General features: G+C 47.0%; 1 protein-coding gene and 2 long non-coding RNA genes across 5 annotated transcripts in view; 2 read left to right on the top strand and 1 right to left on the bottom strand.

Annotated features, from left to right (window-relative positions):
* The window catches only part of LOC112549167, an 11,170-nt gene extending 10,156 nt beyond the window's left edge, over window positions 1-1,014 (bottom strand). The window contains exon 1 of the long non-coding RNA XR_003092504.1: window positions 719-1,014. This is a non-coding gene — a long non-coding RNA (uncharacterized LOC112549167). The remainder of the gene's footprint in view (window positions 1-718) is intronic.
* The window catches only part of LOC102376260 (protein ADP-ribosylarginine hydrolase-like protein 1), a 134,534-nt gene that overhangs the window by 57,428 nt on the left and 58,640 nt on the right, over window positions 1-18,466 (top strand). The window lies entirely within an intron of this gene.
* LOC112549166 overlaps window positions 1-18,466 on the top strand; it is a 20,675-nt gene extending 2,209 nt beyond the window's left edge. Inside the window, exons 2-4 of the long non-coding RNA XR_003092503.1 lie at window positions 2,067-2,236; window positions 5,395-5,483; window positions 18,427-18,466. This is a non-coding gene — a long non-coding RNA (uncharacterized LOC112549166). The remainder of the gene's footprint in view (window positions 1-2,066; window positions 2,237-5,394; window positions 5,484-18,426) is intronic.

Here is an 18,466-nt window from a genome sequence, read left to right as displayed (position 1 = left end):
TGAGGGGGTCAATGATTTCCTGGTCCCTATGTAGCCACTGGGCCTGATTTTGCAGGTTACAGGGCCTGCTGATTGGCCCTGCAGGGAAGGGGCAGGGGGAGGGGGAGGGAAGCTTGGTGGCAGGCAGGGCAAGGGGGAGGGAGGAGGGGAGAGAGAGGAGGATGGAAAGTGGGAGGGGGATGCAGCCGGGGTCACCCAGGGGTCTGTCCCAGCTGTCTTTCAGCTCCCAACAAGGCAAGGACCACTGCTGCCTGCCTGCTGGCCCTATGCAAGTCCCTGCCCTGCATAGTGGGACTACCCCAGTCCCACTGCTCCCAGGTGCTCACTGCCCAAATGTTTCCAGATAGTGGCGGTGGGTGCATCAAAGTGCTTGGGGCCAGTAGTGCACAGGGTGGGCTGGGCTAGCGAGGCATGTCCTAGCAGAGTGGCTCCAGGAACTGCAGCGGGGACAGGCAGTAGCAGCCCTGGGCAGAATGCGAGGGCTGGCCACAGCTGCAATGAGCCCATTGCTGTCAGGGGCAGCCTCACTTCACTGGGATGAGCTGTGCTACATCTGCTGCCACCACGTGGAACCATTTGGGTGGTGAGGGCCTGGGAGCAGTGGGGCAGGGGTAGTGGGATGGGGACTGCGGTAAGCCAGGGACACTCATAGGGTAGCAAGAAGGCAGCAGCAGTCCCTGCTTGGTGGGAGCTAAAAGGTGGCTGAAGCAGACCCTACCTGGCTCCATGGGTGGCCCCTGCTGAATCCCCATCCTGCTGCCCCTCTTTCTTCTCCCTTCTGTCTGCTCTGCCTGCTGTCGGGCTTCCCTTGGCCAGGGAACAGCACAACATGAGACGCACAAGAGCACTGGCAGGGCTGGGGGGCTGTGGCTTGGGAGTGAGAGGCACCTGCATGGGCAGGGCACCAACATGTTAGGGCTGCTCAGTGCCACAAAGCAGCTGAGAGGACAGCTGCAGTTGGACCCCTATCCTGGTACAGGGGGGAAAACTGCCACCAGGAGGGAGCAAGTGGAGGGTAGGTGGGGGCTGTGGGTTGGGAGTGAGGGGCAATAGCATAGACAGGGGCAGAGTACCGGCATATCAGGGCTGCTTAACACTACAAAGCAGCAGGTAGGGTGGTGGGGGGGTGGGGACAGCCACATCTGGACTCACTCTTGGTGAGTCAAGGTGCCAGGGGAAGCTCTGATTTTCTATGATGATAAAAAAAAAAAAAAAATCAAATGCCAAAATATATAGGTATTTAGAATTTATTCTAATATAATAAAAGCCTTAGTCTGTGTGTTTGTCTATCTGTCCATAACCAAACAGAGTGCTCCAAGAGCGTTCTGGCCAGGAGGCGGTGGTGGTGGCGCAGCGGAGCACTACCAGGACACTGGGGATGGAGGGGATGGAACGGAGGGGTGAGGCCAGTACCTTGCCCCTCGCTGTCAGCCCTGTTCCCCTAGAGGCAATGGTGGCACGGGGTGCTGGCCGAGGGGGATGGAGGGAACAGGAAGGCAAGTTTCTCCCCCCACCCACTCCTGGGATGTGTCCCAGCCCACCAATCCCCCCCACCTTGCCCCCCAGCATTCCTGATGGGCAGTTGGCTAGTTTTATTATAATGATTGAGGCACTGGTAGGTTTTTTTATATATATATATATATATATATATATATATATATATATATATATATATAGTGGCATTTCATTGTAATCACAGAAAAATATGGGTAAATTTTGGGGTGTTTATTCAGATAATTTTGGATTTTTAACAGAGAAAACCAAGATCCCTACTCATGAGGAGGAAGGTTTCATTCCCCCACTTTCTTAGCTTCCGCCATTACACTTTTTTATTGTCTCTCTAATTACAGCCCTTGAATTTTAATTTCCATTAATCCTGGGCAACCAGGTCCCTTTGCTTATTTCTTTGACCCCTTATTTGCCACTCCTTTTGCCTGACACATGCCATGTCCTTAGTTTATGTATTAAGATAACAACACCTGTTGTTCTTCCTTTGCTGAACTTCCTAGCAAAAGTGCTACCCTTTTCCTACTTACTGACTCCTGTGCTTTATAATTTTGTTATAGCTCACATTTATATTCCTAAACTTCAAATGAGGGGGAAAAAACTAAAATAAGAAAAACATATTGAAACTTCATCTGAAAAAAGAAACAAATTAAATGAACAACTGCTCTACAAATGTGCTCTATACTGGCTAATTCCCGGCAGCTGCACATGACCTTGCTGGCGTGAGGAGGTCAGTTATCTTTGTAGGCTGTAGGGTGTTGATAACATGTAGTAAAAATAGCTTTGATTAGTTTGTAGCCTCTAGAATCCTGATGCAATTATTTATACTCTCTGCTTTCCCTCCAAGACAGTTCTTAAATTCTCTGAAGATAGATTTGTTTCTACTAATCATATCATTATTTACCAGTTTTCCCACTGCTTTTTGATACTCTAAAATAAAGAGCATCTTTTAAAACAGGTAGTGAAGGAAAGACTGAAAGACTATTTTTAACTTGCTACTGTCATGATGAAATTGTAGGGACCTGCTGTGAGCATAGGCCTTAAGGTTACACTGAAGGTAAGTATCACAAATCGCCAAAGGTATGCTTCTTTTTCTTTAAGTCTTTTTTACTGGAAAGTAAAAAAGTACTTGTACTTTATTATATGCATGGTAGTTGTGTGTATTGTGATCATCTATGAATTCCTGAAATCTCCTTTGATGCATTATTATCATTATTCAAAAGGCAGCAAACAGGAGATAATAAATACTTTCCAGACTAGAATGTGGCAGGATGATTATGTATAGACCACACAGGAAAGTGGCACCAGGGCTGATCACACACAGAAAAATGAACTGAGACAAGAGAGTGTCCCACTGAGAGGAAAATATAAAACTCAACTGATTCTTATATAAATGTCATCTTTTAAATAGTTCTTTTTTATGATGATAAATTAGAATTGGCTCTTGTTCTATTATAGAAATAACCTTGAAAGGCAGTTTTACACAACCATAAGACTTTCAAATATCATTTATTATCATCAGGGATCCGGGTTTTTCATTTTCCATGGAAAAACAGAGTAAAATGTGGATTTCCCCCCTTACTAGAGGAAAACGCAGGTTTCTTATTTTAATAGAGAAACCCGCAGATTTTGCAGTTTTGCAAAGAGCTCTCTGCAGGCTGGCAGAGTTCCAACCTGCAACGGGCTGTGGGGGAGCAGGAGGAGAGCGGCCAGGCAGGGGGGGCCATGTGCATGTACATGGCCATGAGGCAGCCTGGAGAGCAGCTCCCACAGGTAAGTGGGGTGAGGCAGAGTTTGAGGCCCCTATAGGGAGGGAGGGAGTACGGCAGGGCTGGGGCTGCTTCCCAGCTGGGTGGTGCATGGGGCTTGGGGCCATACTGTGTGGCCACAGGGTCCCAGCGGGGTGCAGGACAGGGCCATGGGTGGCTCATCCAGGGGGCAGAAGGGGGGGCCGGCTCCCCACTGCCCTGTCCACTCCTGAGGGCTCCTGGGGTTCCCCAGATCTGTGCATGGGGTGGGGGCAGGGGCAGGCACAGGCTGCCCGCTGAGCTTAGACTCCCACCCTGATGCCCTTTCCCAGGGCCTCTGCAGCCCAGTGGGTGACACCCAGCACTGCAGGGCAGAGTGGGGCCATGCAGGGAAGCTCGTTGCCACTGTGAGCTCAGTGGTGCAGGGCTGTGCCCCTCATTGCTGCCACATGCACAGGGGATGCTTCTCCAGGGCAGTGTGGATCTTGCAGTGGCAAGGAGGCCCCTGTGCAGCCCCTCTGTTCCTTGCAGCACCGGGTGACACCCGCTCGGCTGCGGAGGCCCCAGGGAAGGGCTGAAGAATGAAAAGTAATATCTTTTGTATATCAAGCACCAGAATTATCTTTGAATGTGATTAGTGAGAGAGTACATACTAATGAACTAAGTGACTTTCATTTGTGAACTAGATTCCAGCTGTATCACTGCTTAACATGATAGGTGACATCAAAGCTTTAGTCCAAATTCAGATCAAATGAAGAGTTGGCCACAAGCCAACACATTAGTGACAAAGAAGCAGTGTTATTGTGTGTCCGTGTTCTATTCCTCATAAAGTTCTTGTCCTCAAATGAAGTTTATTTCTGCTACAAGTGTAAGTGAATGTTTGGTAGGGAACTGTAAAAGGGCACTGATCCCAGTCCCTGTTACAGTCCAGGCTGACCAGCTGGATGAGCCTGCTGAGGGACCTACCTCTGGGCCCTCAGGGTTGCAGTGCTGACCCCAAAGACACGTGGACAGCCACTAGAAGAAGCAGTCAGCTCAGGAGGCACACAGCCAATGTGCTAGTGAAGCGGGCCCTGATTGGCTGCTGGGAGTTCTGATAGAACCCAAAAGGGGCTACCAGCACACATGTAGATCCCCCAGAGAGAGGAATGCCTGGCTTCTCCTGGGAGAGGGCAGTTCAGTCTGTGCAGAGGTACAGAACAGGGTCAACTACAATACAAGTCACAGACACCAGGCTGGGAGCAAGAAAAGCCAAAAGTAGGGTCAGGGCAGTGGATGGAACACCAGGTAGGACAATGGGACCTGGAGAATGAACCATCCAGGTGCTGGTGGTGACGGTGAGTAGGAAGAAGATAAGCCCTCCTGGAGGGAGTTTGCTTTGGGTGATTTTTCTTTTTTCTTCTTTCACTTGAGGGACTAATTAAATAGATGAGCCAGCAAATGAAGGATGGAACATGGCAGTGCGTAAACCTGATTAATTGATGGGAAGAACCAGCGAGAAACTCATGAAGGGAACCCATCCTAGATAAGCATAGGGAATGGGATAAGCCAGTGCCTGACAAACTCATGAATTGGTGAGGTATAAAGTGAAGATTAATAGAATAGTTGGACTCGTTAACTGATGATTCAAAGAGTGATGATAAACTCATTTATTGACAAAGTATAAGTAAGAATTGAGTGATGAAAACTTGGTAATTAATGAAGTATAAATAAGAATTACTTGAGTGATGGAACTTGGTAATCAATGAAGTATGGATAAGGATTAATGTAGTGATGATAAAAGCATTCATGGGTGAAGTATAAATAAGAAACCACTGATTTGGTGAACTGATGGTGAAAGACTTGCTAACAAATGACTTATAAATTATGTAGCTGAACGAGTCGGCAAGGGTTGTATTGCTTACTCCTGTGGGTAAATGGCAGGAATGACCAGTCTGTAGCATGGCATCACTCAGTGTGTTACTGTGAGAATGAGATATCAAAAGAAATTGCTGGCCTAAAAATGGGCAGGAGCAATAAGGGCAGGGTGTAGAAGCGGTGGAGCCCTGTGAAGAAAAGTCTTGCCCTTGAGCCCTACCACTGATTGTGACAAATATCTCACTTCCCTTCTTTTCTCTTTTCTAATCATTTGAATGTCAAGGTATGGCAGACGAATAACAAAGGGAGATTCCAAAGTGGAAGAGCAAGCGTGACATCTCCAGGATACACACTCTCTTACAGGAACGTATGGTCAGTTCTGTTCTAGACAATATGTATGCATACACATAAGGTTAGAGCACATCCTCTGAACTATTTGCCTCTCTTGAAGTGATCCTGTGTACATCACATCACAAGGTCTACCTCACACTGCTGTCTTGTGACCTACCTTCACCTTGCACTTTCTTGGGCCTGCACAGTCCCTGATTTGTGCTTCTGTACAGCTGACAGCCAGAAGTTATCTGGCCTTGTATATGTGTTATAACAAATACAGTTATTTAAAAAAAATCTGCCTAGCAGTAAAGGATAACACAAAAAGATTGCTAGAACTGTGGAGTGCAGTTTGATAACTAGGTACAAGAACTGTGAAGACGGAAGTTCTACTTCACAAAGGAGTTCAAGATTTCAGAATCTGGCTTTGTTCCATACTAGAACATAATCCACAAAGTCAGTATTCTCCATGAAGATAGGAAGGGGGCATAAGAGATGGAGCAATGGAAGTAGGAATAAGAAGACTTGGGACATGATAGAAGGTGAGGCAGGGGAAGAAGTGAAGCCAATGGATGGGGATGAAACTAAGAGAGTTGGATGAGGGGGGTAGGCAGGAGCCAGGAAGGGAGAAGCAGCAGGGGAAGGGCCTGGATAGGGGCAGGACCTGAAGGCTGAAACATAAGGGCCTGGTGCCTGCTGGGGGCTGTGCCCCTTTCACAGCCTCAAGCTGAACCTATTATTGTTGCATCAGGACAGCACTTAGCACTGTCCACACCTAGGACTCCTAAATGCTACAGTAAATAAGTAATAACAACAGTGCTAGGCAGCATTATTTTTGTCCTACTGCGTATAAAAAATATTATTTCCCTTTCCATACATCTTTAATTTAATCATTTGCCTTTCCTATTTAGCAGATCTCCCATCAGACCCTAATGCCCATGATGAAACTATTGTTTAAAATGTTCCATGTGGCAGCAAAATGGGAGAATTTTTAGCAAGCGCATTCACTAACAACAGGAAGGCTCCAGAAACTTGTTTCAGAAAAGCTGATGCCAAAAGCAGTGCATTTTGCCATGCCAGTTTGGTAGGCGTATTGGTTATTAGCTCCCCTGATTTGAAGGGTACGAAATTATACTTTTTGCAGTTAGGCAGTGTTGCTTGTCAGCAATACTTTTATATATAAAGGATCAGTCATAAATAGCATCCATTTCTGTAGATCCCTAATTTTACAAGTTTGCAGCCTGGGGCCCTATGTGGCTGTTTGTTCTCAGTACCTTTGCTTTTAATATATTTAAAAAGTGGTGCACATATGATTCCCACCAGTGAGCAAGTAGAAATGCTAACCACTCTTCTATCAGTGACCACGATATTACCATCCTATTACCATACATAAGACTGTTTCCTGTCCGCAGTTGCAATAGCAAGGAGATATTATTTTTATATTTTAAACGAAACTGAGGCTTTGTAATTATTTCTATTAAAAGATTATTACTCTAAAGAGATTCTTTAAGATGAATAAATAGCAAGCTTGGTGGGAATCAAACATTCTGAGTGAACAGTAATTTTGCTAACAGTTATTAGACTTCTATGTAAACTAATGGAAAATGTATGTAACACTTAGATTGTCTGCAATGCAGAAATGGGCTGACGTATATACCAACCTGACCTTAATGACTTTTTCTAGCATAGACATAACTATTTAGCCACAGGTTTGCTGCACGTGGTGCATCTGGTAGGATTATTCTTAAAGGAACATTCACAGTATAGTTGTGATCCAAAGGAAGAGAGATGAGGGTTAGCCATGTGAGTCAACAGGTAATGTGGTTGTGGTAAAGTGGAAGATCTGGGATGAAATTCTGCCTTGTTTGCTGTTTTATCATGTTGAACAAGCTTACCGTTGACTCCAACAGAACAGGATTTCACACTTCCTGTGTGACTGAGCAAGTCCATCAGGTGACTGTGAACATTTTATTACCCTAAGCTAAAGGGCCAGATCCAATAAAGGATTTAGACAGAGTTTGGACACTAAGTTCAAAATTGCTTCTTAGAACACCGTCACTCAGCTGCTGCCTCACTCCACAGACAATTCAGTTTTTGGGCTTAATGTTCCTCAAGTACCTAAAGTTCTGTTTCTGTGCCTGCTTACAGAGGAAAGACTTAGTCACTGTACTTAGCATGGGGAGGGATGTTTCTGACAGTAGTTAACTTCAGATAGCTCCTTATAACCTGCTCAATGCTCTCCTAATATGTCTGCTTCTCCCCATGTATTCTGTGTGGGGGACAGGGTTCAGGGCTTTCCTGAAGGGACCAGGTACCTAAAAATCAGGCCTTGTAACGCAGAGGGTGCTGACGGACATGCAGCTCCAGGCTGTAACTCATGGCGCTTCCTGCAAAACACCACAAGCCACAGTGACCCTCCCGACCTGACAGACATTCACTGTTGGGTCAGGAGGGTGTGGAATTAAGCTCCACTTTCAAGCCAGACCAGGAGGAGCTGCCTGCCTGCAGCATCCCTCCCCTTGCCCTGCTTCTCCCACCACCCCCACCAGTTCTGGTGCTGTCTACAGGATGGGAGGGGGAGAAGAGAGCAGAGAGCATCAGCCCAGCCCTGATGAAATAGAAGTTTATATGTGCTTAAACATGCAAGCCCAAGGCCTCAAAGGTACTTGAACAATGCCACTCTAAGCATTACAGTGCCCAATTCCTAGGCATCCTGACAGGTAGTGGAATCCTAAACTCCAATTTAGGCACTTAAAAAAAAAAAAAAGGGCTAAGTGACATGCTTGGTCACACTAGATACAGATTAGTATGCAGCTACATCAGGTTAGCTGTATGGGCAAATCCTCCTAGTGCAGACCACGCTTGCACACAATTCCCAAAGAGTTCTGCAGACATGACTGTTTATAGTCAATCATGGGCAGATCTAGGATTTTGAAAAGGGGGATGCAGATGGTGTGTCCCATCATCGCATATAATACAACACATTTTTCTCTAGAAGATTTAGTAATATGCTAGGCAGGCTAGCCCTATATTATTCAGTTTAAGAACAAAGCAAAAACAAATATAACCACAGGATGTACACAAATTTGCTAGATTATATATAAAGTTTAAAAACAATGAACTAGGCAAAACTGAGTCAAAAGAATCAAAAAGATATTGTGTCATAAGCAGGGATTCTGGTTTTCTCTGATAAAACAAAATCCCCAATTTTTGGATTAAAAAAAGTAACCCCAAATCCACATTTTTCTATGATTAAAATGAAACACCACTATAATGACTGTAGTCATTGTAGTTAAATGTATATTTCTTATTCATAAAACCAAATCTAGCCATCTTGAGTGCCCTGATATAGTGCCTGCAATGCTGCACTGTCAGTCACTACACATTAAGTTATTATCACACCTAAGTTAAGGTTTTTAGCAAAAGCTAAAAACAGACTGGAGGACAGTGAAATAGAAGAGAGGCATTACCAGGAATAGCTAACAGCAAAATAGTAGAAAAAGGGTAGTTTAAATAATGGAATAGCAAGACCAGGATAGAGGATGTTAACACATCCCCGTCGGGTAGGGGGCTGGACTCAATGATCTTCTGAGGTCCCTTCCAGCCCTAATGTCTATGAAATCTCTGAAACACCTGTGGAGAGGATAGAGATTAGCTGGAATCAGGGAGCTGATAATGAGCCATGAAGTTAACTGACTCTCTCAGCACTGCCTGAATAGAAATGTCACTGGCCCTTCCAGGCAGTTGCTTTTAAAGTTGAGGTGGAACAGGAATCAAAAGAGGATGCAACTGTATTACTGTGCTCCCTTTAAATCTACTCATGAATCCAATTTCCAAACGAAAAAATCAGCCTGGGTTCAGCCCCAAGGAGGTTTTTTTGTTTGTTTGGTTGGTTTTTGTTGGGTTTTTTTTTTTTTTTTTTTTTGGGGGGGGGGGGGGGAGGGGGTTGGGTTTTTTGCTGGTACAACTCTGCCTACACTGGGGTCTTTGCTGGCACTGTTTTGTCAGGCAGGGGTGGGACATTTTCACATCCCTAACTAACAAAGCTGTGGGATAAAAACTTGCTGAGTGTAGACTAGGCCTAAATCTAATTTTCTGAAATGACTTGGCCAACTCTACACTTATGAATTTACCTGTTGTAGTTATTTATTTGAAGGTGTTATGTATTTCACTGTCTTAGCTTGTTGAAACCTCTAGTGTTTAATGATTAAATAAATAGTAAGCACTTGTACAGCAATATAACTTTGTGCACGCCAGAAGGTATTGCTCCTATTGCTACATTAGTATAATTGTGCCAACCAAATCTTCCTAGTATAGACAGGGCCTTAGGTATGTCAGCCAGATATTCAAAGATATTGACATAAAGATACAGACAAGCTCCATATAAGATTCTCAAAAGCCCCTAATCTGGGTAGGTTTCATAGATTTCATAAACATTAGGGCTGGAAGGGACCTCACAAGATCATCAGGTCCAGCCCCCTGCCCAAAGGGTAGGAAGTCAGCTGGGGTCAGGTGCCTAAAGGCTTGTTTTCAGGGGCAATCTAGGATATGAATTGATGGTTAGCTAGCTACTCCACATTACCTCACTGTGGGGATGCTCTTAGCACATATTAGGAGTGTCTTAGTCCAAGATGTTGTATTCTGCTTTGGAAGCTACCTCACACTTACTATGCAGACATAGAATTAGAGCAGGATAGCTAATGTTCAGTAAATTAATATACTAGTATATTGCAGACTAACTTTCCGATGTAGGTGTGCCCTTGCTTTAATTAAAATCCAGGCACAGTTTTGCAGGTGTGAGCTGTGTCTGCAAGTACTGGTATCCCTATACTGGTAAGGGGCCCCTGGTGTAGAAATGGCCTTGGGCTCTTGGGCAAGATATGGTTAAATGCACCATGTACTATGGTAAACTGTGACTGGATAAGAGTAGGGCATATAGCAGAATCAAACTGAACAGGCAGTCATGAATGCGAATGTTTATGTAAGGTAGAGTTTGCCATGAGTGCGGTTATAGTATCCCAGTATTCTTTGCATTCCTAGGTCCCAGGGCTGGTCCAACCATTAGGCGAACTAGGCAGTCACCTAAGGTGCCAAAATTTGGGGGGCTCCAAAATTATACGTATAACAAAATAACAGGAGCATTAGTCTAAATAACAGCCCTGGCTAGCTATGGCTCCACCTTGGTCTAAGACCTTTGGTTTGGTAAGGGGAGAAAGATCTCTGAAAAGATTTTGGAGGAAAGATCACTAGAATTGTGACTCCTACCTTTTCAGCTCTCAAGCAGACTTATGACAAGAGCATACCACTGGCAACATTATCCTAATTTTCCTCTATATTGCAAGTGATGGGGGCGCCGAGGTACACAGTTCGCCTAGGGCACCAATTACCCTTGGACTGGCCCTGCTATGTCCCCTACTAAAATGTAGGATAACTCAGTTTGGGAATTCTAGAGGAGATTAACCAGAAGTCCCCCAACATCAACTGTCATAAATCAACCACATAGCATTCATGAGAATCACCAGGAAAACTTATTTTGGAGAAAATGTCACCATTTTCCAACCACAAAGACAGAAGTCTAGAGGTCCTTAAGTTGCTACTCACTGATCAGCACCATATTCGGACCGTGTGTCTGGCTTCCTACTGCTAAATGTACAATCCCTTGCAATCTCACCCACATAATTGAGCAATTGCAACTCATGCTGCAACAGGACCAGCAGCCACATGCTGAAATTGCCAATTTTGTTGTGTAACTCTTAATGCCCAATTCCAGCAAACTACCAGAAGATGAGGATAAGGATAAGGCAGGGATCTACATGCAACTGTCAGTGATGGAGGCTGGGTTACTCTGGGACCAAGTGTAGACTGCTGACTACCAGCTCTGGGCTTGAAAAAAGCCAAACCAGGGGAGAAGAGCATGCTGCAGCTCTAGGGGCAGTAGGGGCAGAACAACTTCTGGATAAAAGACCATTTTCCTGGAATCTGTGCAGAGCCAGCCTCAGAGCTGCAGAGATAGGTGATCCACATGAGTCCCTTTGATTCTGGAGAGGCAAGTGGCAATACCTATCTGGAAGCTAACAACCTCCAGTGGACAATCTGTTTGTAAGTAAACCAGTTTAATTGACTGTGGCAAGTTTACACCTGATGCTGTGGTGCATGAGGCAGTTGTAAAAAGGTGCTGGCCCCACATTTCTTGAGGGTTTTTAATACCCAAGAGATTATTGGTGGCTTTGCACACCTGGGTTTCTCTAATTACAGAAAGGTGGTAAAGCACACGTTCCAGTTTTTTACTTCCTCCTGCCTGAAGGCTTAGAGTTCATTAATAGGAGGGGTGTTTTTCTCCCATGTGCATCAGTACATGGTTGCTTCCTGTGGGAGATTCATGCATATCAGTGCAGAGTGGTATGGACAATTTTCAATAGTTCTACGTTGGTTTCCCTGATGTGGAAAAGAAAGGTTGCCCGTATTGGTTGCACCATAGAATTCAGTGGTGTTACCAGCCCCCTGCTGATACTTGGTGACCCTGCCTACCCACAGCTGCTGTTGCTCATGAAAACTTAAGGGACTTTGACCAGGGGACCAGGAAGAAACTGTTTAACTACTGATTGAACAGCTGTAGGATGACAGCTGTATGTGCCTTTGAGCAGCTGCAGGCCAGATAGTACATACCCAGTGTCTAGGTGGAGGCTATCAAGTAATACCTACCTCAGATTTCGATGATATGTTATATTTTGCACATCTGTGAGAGCACAGGCCAGGGTCTTGGTGAGAGTTGCATGGTAGACATAGAAAGACTGGCCCAGTCAAAAGCATGACTGATTGGCAAGTGACAACCAGCAAGGGCATCTCATTTTGTGGGGTGTGGGCCATCTACTTTAAGCCAAATGTGGGAATGTGACTGTATGTTACTGGAGCTCTTGCAATACAACTACTGCAGTCCATTTGCATGAATGCAACCTTGGGATGAGAGAGTTCTCTAAATCCAATTTGCATGCTTTTTCTTCTATATAACACCTGGGTTTACTGGCCTTACTGCACACAGAAACCCTGCAGGGACTCAAGCAGCATGGGCATCTTTGCTTTTCTGCTGCTCCTCATACTTACTGCTAGCTTTAAGTAGCCATCTCCCTATTGTGATGCCCTTTTTTTTTTTTTTTTGCTGTGCATGAAGTACCTATATTTGCTGGCACAGCTTAGCTTGTGTGCACTGGGTGACTGCAGGGCAATACTATCAAATGAAGGCTGCTTTGAGATCTGATAGTACAGAAAAGAGCTGACCAACAGGATTCAGGCATGAATGAGATAGGGAGCTATGCAGAAGTTCAAAAATAGCTAAATGTTGTGTAACATAGGTGGACCTCAGCAGTCTTCAGTCATTTACTTGCAGGCAATGGTCAGAACTGAGATGGAGGGATCCTGGCTGCCCACTGTAAGTATAAGTTTCTCGAGGGCTGGAATAACGGAGCACCAAACTGACAAATTGGATGGGTCAAAGCAGCTTGGTTTCTGGAAAGCACTGTCCTTCCGGACCACCCTGGAGTAGCAGTGGCTGGTAATGGTGCTACACACAGGCTGTTTTAACTTTTCAGAGGGTGCAGCATGGGTCATTTATCTGCCAAGGTCAAGTAGAATTGGCTGGGGGGACATGTACAGTGCAAGAGGTGGCCAAGCAAAAGCATTTGCTCATCTGTTCACTATGGATGACTGCCTAGACAGAACTTCTACTCACAAGTGTTTCATTTATTGCTCAAACCAGATGCTTCTTTGGATCAGGCCCAGAGTCTCCCTGATTACTGCAATGGCATCTCTGGGTATACTTATACCAGGGGCAGGCAATTATTTTGGCTGGAGGGCCACTTGCCAAGTTTTGGCAAGCTGTCAAGGGCTGCATGAGTAGCCCTGCCCCTTGACAGATGCCCCACCCCCTGGGCACCATCTTGTGACTGGAAGTCCCGCTCCCTAACCCCTGACCTTTGCTATCAGAAGTCCCTCCCCTTACCCCCAGACATACTTCTTTCAGCAATGGGTTTTGCCACCTCAGAACCAGAAAAACACCAAATTACATTCTAAAAATCAAATATCTACAACATTCATTAATTTGATTTAAAAAAATATTTTTGTCCTGATTTACATGTGTTTACATGTGTTTGCACATAGAGGTGATTGCACAATAGCTTAAAATGTCAAGCCATTCTGTCTTGGTGGGCCACATCTGGCCCACTGGTTGCATTTTTCCTGCTCCTCGTTTATACAGTGCAAAGCAGCACTGTGCTGAGACATGCTGTCACTCTCAAGACATGCAATGTTTGCTTACTCCTGAATTCTTGTATATTGTGGGGGGGTGAGGGGCATGGAGGGTGGGTATAGGTTTGTGGGGGCCTGTGGGGGTATGTGCAGTGTGGGGGAGGGTGTGGAGGTTTTGTGAGAGCATGGATAGGTATGAGGGGTGTGTGTGTGGGGTGAGGGAGCATGTGGGTGTCTGTGTAAATAATTATGTAGGGTGTGGGTGGGCATGGGGTTTGTGGGAGTTTGTGAGTGTGTGGGGAGAGGGTGGCCAGGGTGTGTGAGGGGTATGGGTGTGGGGATCTGCAAGTATGGCTGTGCAAGGGGGGGTATGGGTGCATGTGTATGGTGGGGTGTGCATGTGGGACGTGCCCTATGAACACACATATATATACACACATACACTGTCCCTCCTTCATTATTCTCTCTGTCTCTCTCTTCCCCATCTTCCCTCCCTCCTGCATTGCACAGATGGGTGCATGCACACAAACACCCACCTCCCCTCCTGCTCCTGGTTCTGGGATACCAGTGTGGGCCCTGTACTCCCACGATCTGACAATGAAGCTGGGAGCCACATAGTGTTGGAATAGCCAGGGGTGGGCAGGAAAGTGAGGAAATGGCAGCTACAGGTGGGGGGTGGTGAATGGGAGTGAGCGGGTATGTGGGAATGCAGTGACAGCTGGGTGGGGGTGTGGGGCCTACACCGGAGCCCCAGGGCCAGTGCAGTGGGCCCAGAGTGGGGTGGCAGGAGTACATATGCACAGGGCCCAGGCCAGCAGGGAATCTGGAGCCGGGCCAGCTCTCCCCTCTCCCTGCTGGTGCAACCTGGCTTGGCTCCATAGAGCCCCGGCCAGCCTGGTCCTCATGCTGCTGCCGTCCCCCCACCCCCCAGGCCCTGCTGGCACTGGCCCTGGGACACCAGTGTGGGCCTCACACTCCCGCCCAGCTACCACTACTCCTGCGCACTGCTCTCGCTTCTACTTTCCGCTGCCTGCCACCGCTTTCACGTTGGGCTGCTAGGTCTTGCCACCAGCTTCCCCTAGGTTCTACTGCCCCTGGCTCCTGTCATCTTTGATAGGCAGCCAGGAGCAGATGAATATTAATTTTCTAAATTTTTTAGGGGCCCTGCAAGCCAGACAGAATGGCTTGGTGGGCCACATCTGGCCGGCTGGTTGTATTTTGCCTGCTCCTGGTTTATACAGTGCAAGGCAGCACTGTGCTGAGACATGCTGTCACTCCCAAGATGCACGATATTTGCTCACTCCTGAACTGAAAGCAGCATGGTCATTTAGCGTAGTACTGCATACATGCCATTAAGTTCTGCCTAGCAGGGGTTGGCAGCATATGGGTGTGGACACTAGTTTGTATTTATTTGCCTGTGGTTCTTACTGCAGCAGAAGGAAATGCTGCGCTAATATGCTCCCAGGGGCTCTGTAACAGGGAGCCAGAGTCTCCTGTTACTATAGGGGAATGCTGCTACAGATTAGGCTTGCTGGGGGCCATGAACGCCACACGTCCCTGGAGTCTGGGGGGGCATGGCAAGTTCCCACAGGTGGCAGTGCTGGCAGCAGCAAGTGAGGAGCACCCGCTAACAGCCATGGCGCTGTTGGGGGTGAGTGGGAGGTGGTGAGCACTGACCGGTGGTTGGCAATCACCTGCAGATGCCACTGGCAGCATTGGCAGCCAGCAGTGGCAATTGTGGACCGCCCGCAGACACCACCAGCAGTGTTGGCAGCGGGGGGAGAGGGGTGGTGATCACTGACCTGTGGTTGGTGACCACCCGCAAACACTGCTGGCACCGTCGGCAGCCACCAGTGGTGATTGCAGACCTCCCGCAGACACCACCAGCAGTGTCGGCAGCACCTTTTTGCAGGGGGTGCATTGTCAAGCTCAGGGAGTGCATGTGCACCTCCTACGCATCACCAGCGCTGGGGGCACAGTTAACTGAACAAGGATCAGCTGTGATGAACTAAGCAGGTGGTATCAGCCAGGCTAGGAACTGCTCCTGTGGAAAGGAGTGACTGTCCTGGGAGCTAGCTGCACAGGGGGCAGACATCCAAGCAACCCAGGAGCAGACCTCCAGGCAGCCCAGAAGGGAACTGCAGGCAGCTGAACTAATCTTCAGTGGGGGAAGGCAGGCTAGCTGGCAGGCCTAATTGGAAACTCCTGCGGCTGGCTGTAAAGGCACCAGACAGAAAGGAGTGGAGCTTTAGAGGTACATAAGACCAGTGCTGGAGAACAGGACTGCAATCTGGCCCTGCAAATACAGGAGGAGGAGTTCCTGAGCAGGATGACTGTAGGAGGGGAACTGCCCAGCACCCAAGATGTCCCTGAGACCTGCAAGTAAAGTGGAAGAGGTATCTTGGCTTGCAGAAAAGTTAAGACCCAGTAAATTGGCAGACCAGGTGTGGTGTGGCTATAAGGGGTGATGAGGAGCCACAGGGGTGCTATTGAGCCCTGCTAGGGGCAGGGGTATGAACCACAGGGGTTCCTGAAAGATGCATGAGGTCTTGAGTCCTGCCAGGGGCAGGGGCCCAAGACACAGGCAGACAGAAGCCAGGAAGGCTAAAGCCTGAGCCACAGTGGGGTGCCAAGAGACATGACAAGGCATGATCCCTGACAGGGGCCTGGGCACCAGAAATAAGTAGTTGAGGTCAAGAGGGCCAATAGCCTGAACCTAGAAGGGACTTGAAAGGTGGGCTGAGGCTGGGAGGGCCAGAACCCATAGCCTAAGAAGGGTGAGACTAGGGCCAGGGGCCTAGAGCCCAGAAAGGGTGAGCAGAGGCAGGCTGAAGTCAGAAGACCCAAAACCTGAATTAGAGAGAACAATATAGAGGTGGTTTGAAGCCAAGAGGGCCAGCCAGAGCCTGGGAAGAGTGAGACCAGGGCTGGGGCCTACAAGCTGAGGCCCAGGACTGTGGGCCTTGGGCTAAGGACCTAGCTAGACAAAGGGGTTGAGTCTGGGAAGGCTGACACTCCAACAATGCTTTTGAGGCCAGAGGGGTCAAACAGTGCTGAGGGGTGAGGGACCCTGCCAAAGTGATAACTTGTAATATCTATGAGGCCTGGATGGAAGGACTAATCCTTAAGGCAACTGGTGCCCCAGGGGCACAGATGGGACCCGGAGGTCCCACTTAATGCTTGAGGGGCAAGACTGAGATCAGCTGAGTCTGGGGAAGACATGTGGGATGAGGAATAGAAGAGGTCTTGCTCTGGAACCCTGGGGCAGCCTCTCTTTTTGTAACCAAATTATTCCATCAAGGCATGACAGGCGAGAAGAAAGGGAGGGTATTCTAAGGGGCAGGAGCTGTGTGGCCATCAGGGGAGTGTCATGGCTGCCACTGGGGCCCGGTCCCATCACAGGCTTTCGCACGATAAGGAATCAGCTACTGCATGACATTCCTCTCTCTCTTTGTGTTTGCCATGCATGTACCTGGAGAGGGATGTGGTGGGGAGGAGGCTGGGAAGGCATGTACCAGGCCAGTCATTAGGCTGTATGTCTGGAGAGAGTGCGTGGTGAGGGGTGGGGTGGGTGAACTTGAGCTGAAAGATGGCATGGGTTCTTTGATCTGGAAGATGGTGGGGGACCAATTTTGACTGTCAGTCCATTCCCATTTAAACGTGACCAAGCACAGCATAAACAGCCAAGGATCCATCGCACTTCAGCGTGCAAGAATATCCAAACCAAAAGGGATACATGTTCATTAGTGCTGTCTATACCTCTGCAACTGATAAGGCCAGTGTCATAAGCAAGAGGCTGTCTGCCAGTTGGCTGTGTGGTGATGGGTTGGATATCACTGGTCTGAAAAACCTCTGTATCATCTTTTCCACTGGGGCAAATGCAGGGTGCCTGGATAGTGAACAAGATTTGGGTCTCAGTGGGCACATGTATACATTCATTAATGTGCTTTAGGCAATGCATGCTAAATCTAGTACCTCCATTGTGGCAGTGATGCTTTAATGCTCATTAAAGTAGGCTAATGTGCATTAAAGTGCACATGTAGACGCACCCAGTGTCAGTTAAAAGCTAAACTAATTTATTAAAATGTCTGTATCTATAGTGGAAATGCAGTGTACATTGGTAAAGGGAATACTTTTGCTGTTATAATCAAACCATCTTCCCAAATGACATAAGCTCCTACTGACCAAAGCAAATCCATAGAGGAAGTTTAGCCAACAGTTCTGTTGAGAAGGGTGTAAGTTTTTCCCATAGTCCTTTCTGATTTAGCCTATGCCAGAAAAACTTACTAGCATGAATCAGGCCAGACTCACCAACATTTTGCTCCAGGTTAAGTTCTGAACCTGCTAATACTCAATCATATGCATAACTTTACTCCAGTGTTTTATCTTGTGAGTAAAAGCATGCATGGGCTTAACCCCAACCTCACAGTTTTTCCTAGGATTTTAGATTTCATAAGCATAGGGGTGTTTTGCTAGGCTAGCAGCAATCTTTTCATTCTATTAAAGGGAACACCAATATTCCCTTACTGTTTTTCTTATGCTGTTGGATGTGAATCATATCTATATTTCTGTGTGGTACATTGTTTTTGATCCATATAGAGGAGGCAGCTGCCTTGAGGATCATGTTGGGAAGGTTCAACTGTTGATCTTCTTTATGAAATCCCACTTGTCACTCTTTTCAACTACTGCTTGCTGTCTCTGGTAGATAATGTTTCTCTGGCAGTAACTGTAATTTTTTCAACAGCTTGCCTGGTACAAAGACAAAACTTGATTAAAAATGTGGA

This window comes from Alligator sinensis, unplaced genomic scaffold (assembly GCF_000455745.1).
Source record: "Alligator sinensis unplaced genomic scaffold, ASM45574v1 scaffold288_1, whole genome shotgun sequence".
NCBI lineage: Eukaryota > Metazoa > Chordata > Crocodylia > Alligatoridae > Alligator > Alligator sinensis.
This window is presented reverse-complemented; position numbering and strand designations above follow the sequence as displayed.